We start from the raw sequence: 6,283 nt of genomic DNA on the forward strand, positions 1-6,283 counted from the left end.
TTATTACTATACTGGGTTGTTTGGGGCACTGGAATAAGGAAAAAATGTGTGTGCCTGTTCCATACAGACCCAGGCTAGCCTTGAACTCACAATAGTCCTGCTTCAGATTCTTGAGTGCTGGGATTGCAGGCATGAGCTGCCACACGTGACTGGATGTAAATATTACCTTCTCCAGTGTTTTCCATCTGTGAGTCACCGAGTTCAGGAATGTGGAACTCAAGGATGTAAAAGGCTGACTGCACTCTTAAGAACAACATGTGCTGACTGAAGCTGGACCCTGAAGGGGTCCGTGGATACTGTGCTTCCTTCAAAGGGACAAAGGCACAGCAATGGTCACTGGTCCTTCACTTCAGAGAGAACACCCTGTCTTCGCCATTCCACACATATCTGTTGTGCTTTTTAATGTAATTTAATTATTTACTCATATCTTTTGAGACAGGATCTCTCTATGTAGCCCTGGCTGTCTTGTAGACCAGACTGGCCTTGAACTCACAGGGATCCACCTACCTCTGCTTCCTGAGTGCTGGGATTAAAGGTGTGTGCCACTACACCTGGCTTGTACTTAAAAACAAAACAAAATAAGATTTATCTATTTTTATTTTTATATCTGAGTGTTTGCCTGTGTGTGTGTGTGTGTGCGTGTGCGTGCGTGCGTGCGTGCGTGCGTACCACATGTGTGACGTGCCTGTAGAGGCCAGAAGAGGGTATCAGATCCCCTGGGAACTGGAGTTACAGGTGGCCGTAGGTGCAGTGTGGGAGCCCGTTCTCGGGTTCCTCGTGGCTTTACCCAGCATGTCCGCATAGAGAATGATTAGACCACGGGCCTGAGTGCAGGTGTCTGAGATGGTCTGCACTTGGCTGTGCTGGGGGAGGAGGTCTTTTGCTCCACCCCTTGGCGTCTCTATAAAAATCCTGGGGCAGAGACAGTCAGGGCCCGTTGGAATAGGTTCCAGGCCCTCTCGAGGCTATCCTTTACTTTCTGTTTATCTCCGCGATATTCTCCGCAATAAATCCTTCTATCTAATATTTCCTGCTGCTCGCACTCAAGAAAAATCTGGGGAACTGTGGGGGTGGTTGGGTAAACGCCCCACAGTGCAGGGAATTGAACTTGGATCCTCTGGAAGAGTAGCCAGTGCTCTGAACTGCTAAGCCATCTCTCCAGCCCCCTCAGCTTAATTTCTTTTTGTTTTTGTTTTTGTTTTTGAGACAAGGTTTCTTTGTGTAGGCCTGGCTGTCCTGAAACTCACTTTGTAGACCAGGCTGGCCTCAAACTCACAGAAATCTGTCTGCCTCTGCTTCCCAAGAGCTGGGATTAAAGGCATGCACTACCACACCTGACTCCGCTTAATTTCTTAAAAGCAGTAAGTCAGGGCTAGAGAGGTGGCCCATCAGTTAAAAGTACATATAACTCTTGCAGAAGACCCAAGTTTGGTTCCCAGCATTCACCTTGTATGGCAGTTTACAAGCCCTGTAGTCCATCTGCAGGGGATTGGACACTGTCTTTTGGCTTTCATGAACACCACACACACACACACACACACACACACACAGACAAACACACACAAATACAAATGAATAAATATTCCTTAAAAGTGGGAAATCAAATTTAATGTAGAACGTGTTACCCTTTACTCCAGCAGTGTTTGGATAGGCTTTCTCTCCCAAGCTATATGACAATACATTTCATCATTTGATTTGTTTCCAGGATTGTAATGGAAAGGAGAAAAGGGGGGGGGGGGGGATCAAAGGGGGATTAAAAACAAGTTGTTCCTAAAATTAAAACACCCTCTCCCCCACAAACCAGAGCATCCTGAGGAGGCTGGAGGCTCTTCTCCCCCCCCCCCCCCCCCCCCCCCCCCACAGACAGGGTCTCCCTGCTTATACATAGCAAGCCTGGAACTCACTATGTCGCCCAGGCTGGACTTGAACTCCAAATCCTCCTGACTTGGCCTTTCCTGGCTGTAATACTCTGCTGGCATTACAGGTGAGCATCACCACCCTCAGCTCAGAGATACACAAATGTACCAACGAGGGAGCAGTCTCTGGCAGTGTTCTCAGGCAAATCACCTCCAGGGTCTCAGTTTCCTCATCTGTAAAATGGGCATAATAATAGCACCTACCCTTACATCTTGCTCAACTCTGAATCCCCAAAGTACTTGACACAAAGTAGCATTTGACAAGTACAGACTGCATTAATTGATTAGTGGTGTTTGAGTATCAGAGGACATGACACACACAGCCCACAGTGCATGGCAATCATTATATTCTAGGGCTGAAAAACATTCCCCTCTTTCTCACCCCAATGAGGTCTCATTTATATACTTATAAACCCAGGCTGGCCTGGAACTCACTATGTAGCCCAGGCTAGCCTCAAACTGGCAGTAATCTTCCTACCCTAGCCCCACTAGAGCTGGGTTCATGGCATGTGCCACCACACCCAGCTCATGCCTGCCTTCTGACTCAACAGCTCCACTTGTAGGATTGGAAACAATACTAATAATTTAGGTAATTAAGGGAATAAATGAACAATTATGATAATCTTATTCAGGTGATTGGTAATTAAGGACACACCAATAATTTAGATGTAAGGGTGCCACTGGAAAGGCAGGTGCCTATCTTTTGAAGGGTGAGGTGTCTGTGTGCAGCACGCTGAAGTCACTAATGTGGGTGGGGGTGGGGGTGTCTAATGTAGCCCAAGCTGGCTCCAATCATATGTAGCTGAGGATGACCCTAAACTTCTGATCCTCTGGCTTCCACCTCCTGAGTGCTGGGATTATGGGTGTGCACCACAACAACCAGCTCTCTTCGGTGCTTCCAGAACCCACGAAACACACTGGCCTACCTCCTCAGCCCACAGAGAGACTCCATGGATGATACACTAAGGTAATGGTCCTCAAAGTGGGTCCAGGGAATAGCAGTCTCAATGCTACTTGGGACTGTGCTAAAAATGTAAAGTGTTCAAATTTTAAAATTTTAAAATTATTTTTCTGTTTAGTATACGCACATGTACATACTCAGGAACGTGTAGCTCTGTGTGGAGGCCAGAGGCCAATGGCTAAGTATCTTCCTTGATCACTCCACCCCCGCCACCTTTGAGATGGAGGTCTCTCACTGAACTGGAGCTCATTGATTCATCTAGGCTGAGTGGCCAGTGACCATCCTCCTGTCCCTGCATCCCCAGGGCTGGGATAACGGTTGCCAGCACCACCCCTGGCCTCCCACGAGTGCTGGCGATAGAGATGCTGCCTTTGCGTTTGTGTGGCGAGCACATCACTGACTGGGCCATCTCCCCACCGCCCTCAACTGGTTTTGGTTTCTTTTGAGAGAGGGCCTCACTGTGTAGCCCAGGCTGGCCTCAGGTTGGCAGGACTCCTCCCATCTCAGCCTCTCCAGTGGTTGGATAATAGACAAGAGCCACCACATCCAGTTTAAGACTCATGTTTAGGGCAGGGAGGTGGTCCTCTGACCTCTGAGCTGTGGTAAGTGCACACACAGAGATACATAAATAAATAAATAAAGGCTTTCTTTCAATAAGGTGATTGTGATGTGGGTCCAAGTTCAAGGACCACAAGTCCTAAGGTGTTTCTACAGTGTTTCCTTACTGAAGGGAGTGTGGATTTTTTTTTTTTAAATCCCAACACTCAGAAGGCTGAGACAGAAGGGCTGCAGATTTGAGGCCAGTCTAGGCTCTATAGCAAGACTGTCTCATAAAACAAAGACTGGTGCGGTGGCCCCGTGGGTAAGGGTGTTTACTGCTAAGCCTGAAGACCTGAGTTTAATCCCCAGGACCCACATGGTAGAAGAAGAGAACTGATTTCAAGTTCTCCTCTGTCTTAGTCAGGGTTTCCATTGCTGTGAAGAGACACCATGACCACGGCAACTCTTATAAAGGAAAGCATTTAATTGGGACTGGCTTACAGTTTCAGAGGTTAGTCCATTATCATGTCGGGAAGCATGGCGGTGTGCAGGCAGACACGGTGCAGGAGAAGGAGCTGAGAGTTCTACATCTGGATCCTCAGGCAGCAGGAAGAGAATGCCACACTGGAAGTGGCTTGAGCATCTGAGACCTCAAAGCCCGCCCCCATGGTGACACACTTCCTCCAACAAGCCCACATCTACTCTAACAAGACCACACCTTCTAAGAGTGCCACTCCCATGGGGGCCATTTTTATTCAAACCACCACATCCTTCAACCTCCACACATGCACCAGGGTATGTGCACCCATTGTTTCAATAAAAAATACATGTAAATATGGGCCGGGTAGTGGTGGCGCACGCCTTTAATTCCAGTACTCAGGAGGCAGAGGCAGGCAGATCTTAGTAAGTTGGAGGCCAGCCTGGTCTATAGAGCTAGTTCCAGGACAGCTAGTGCTGTTACACAGAGAAACCCTGTTTTGAAAAACCAAAAAACAAACACTTTTTAATTTAAAAAGAAGATGCTTGGACCCTTGACTTTGTGTCTTTTCTCAGCAAAGTGAGCTGATGTTTTTATTTATTTGTTTTAATTAGTACTTGGGGTTGAGATGCTATGTAGCCCTGGCTAACTTGAAACTTTCTGGCCTTGAACTCCCAGGAATCTGCCTGGCCCTGCCTCCCGAGTGCTAGGATTAAAGGCCTATGGCACTTCACTAGGCCTGAAAAGCTGTAGCCCACATTGGCCTCTACCCCTTAAGCATGTCTTTCTAGCTTGTCGCACTAACAGCAGCTAGCAAGTTGATTTTAAATATATGTATATTTAGCCAGGCAGTGGTGGCGCATGCCTTAATCCCAGCACTTGGGAGGCAGAGCCAGGCGTATCTCTGTGAGTTCGAGGCCAGCCTGGTCTACAAAGCAAGTTCCAGGAAAGGCTCCAAAGCTACACAGAGAAACCTTGCCTTGAAAATAAATAAATAAATAAATAAATGTATATTTAATTTTTTAATAAAATCTTTTAAAAAATAATTTATTTAATTTTATTTTATATACATTGGCATGAGAGTTTCAGATCCCCTGGACCTGGAGTTATAGACAGTTGTGAGCTGTCATGTGGATACTGGGAAGTGAACCCAGGTCCTCTGGAAGAGCAGCCAGTGCTCTTAACCACTGAGCCATATCTCTAGCCCTATTTTTTTTTTTTTTTTAATTTTAAGACAGGCAGATCTGAGTTCAAAGGCCAGCCTCGTCTACAGAATGAGTTCCAGGTCAACCAGAGCTACACAGAGAAACTCTGTCTTGAAAAAAACAAAAAGAAAACAATTTAAGATTTTTTTTTTATGTGTATGGATGTTTTACCTGCACCACGTACATGTTTGGTACCCATGGAGGATAGAAGAGGATGTCAGATCCCCTGAGTGTTTGTGACCTGTCACATGGTGCTGGACATTGAACCCAGAGCTTCATGACTGCTAGACAAATCCTTTGCCCACTGAACTATATCCTCGGCCCCCAAGGTAACTTTAAAACATTTTCATTTTATTTTTAAAGGTTGATTTTTATTTCTGTCTGTATGCATGCCATGTGTGTGCAGGTGCATGGCCCACAGCGGCCAGAAGAGGGTGATGGAACCCCTGAGCTGGAGTTATAGATAGTTGTGAGCTATACAATGTAGCTGCTGGGAACTGACCTCACGTTCTGCAAGAACAGTACACACCCTTAAATCCAGAGATGTCTCTCCTCCTGTGAGGTCATTCCTTAATGGAGGCATTAATGTTACCTGACGAATTGTTTCCCCTACTGTCCATTTCTCTTTGTCGAAATCATAAATAACGCCAGCACTAATATTGTCATGTGTACCTCTTACCAAATTTCAAATTGTGTCTGAAGTCAAGGTTCCCAGAAACACAGTTGCTGGATCAGAGGGGAAGGATGTTTGGAGACAGGGTCTCCTGAAGTCCAGCTGACTTCAAACTTGATTTGATGCTGACGGTAGCCTTGAACTCATGACCCTCCTGTCTCCACCTACCAAGTACTGGGATTGTCCTCACACATCATCACACTGTCTGGGAGGGACTCTTTTATGGTTCTTGCTCAATGTAGCTGGACTGCTCTTTCACAGTGAGGCTCCAGACAGGACTGCCAGTCGCCAGTGACCTCCCTAGAGCAACATGCTATGACTTTAAGTGGTTTTCTTCATTTGTTGGGAGAGAATATTACCTCCCTGATGTTCTGATTTTAACTTGTCTGGTTATTGGCGACAATAAACAGCTTCAGCCCTTTAAAATTAGCTTTTAAAAATAATAATGATAATAATGAAGGAATGGTGGCACACACCTTTAATTCCAGCACTCTGGAGACAGAAGCAGGC

The sequence above is a fragment of the Peromyscus californicus genome, unplaced genomic scaffold, assembly GCF_007827085.1.
Source record: "Peromyscus californicus insignis strain IS unplaced genomic scaffold, ASM782708v3 Scaffold_6__1_contigs__length_162567912, whole genome shotgun sequence".
In the NCBI taxonomy this organism is placed as follows: domain Eukaryota; kingdom Metazoa; phylum Chordata; class Mammalia; order Rodentia; family Cricetidae; genus Peromyscus; species Peromyscus californicus.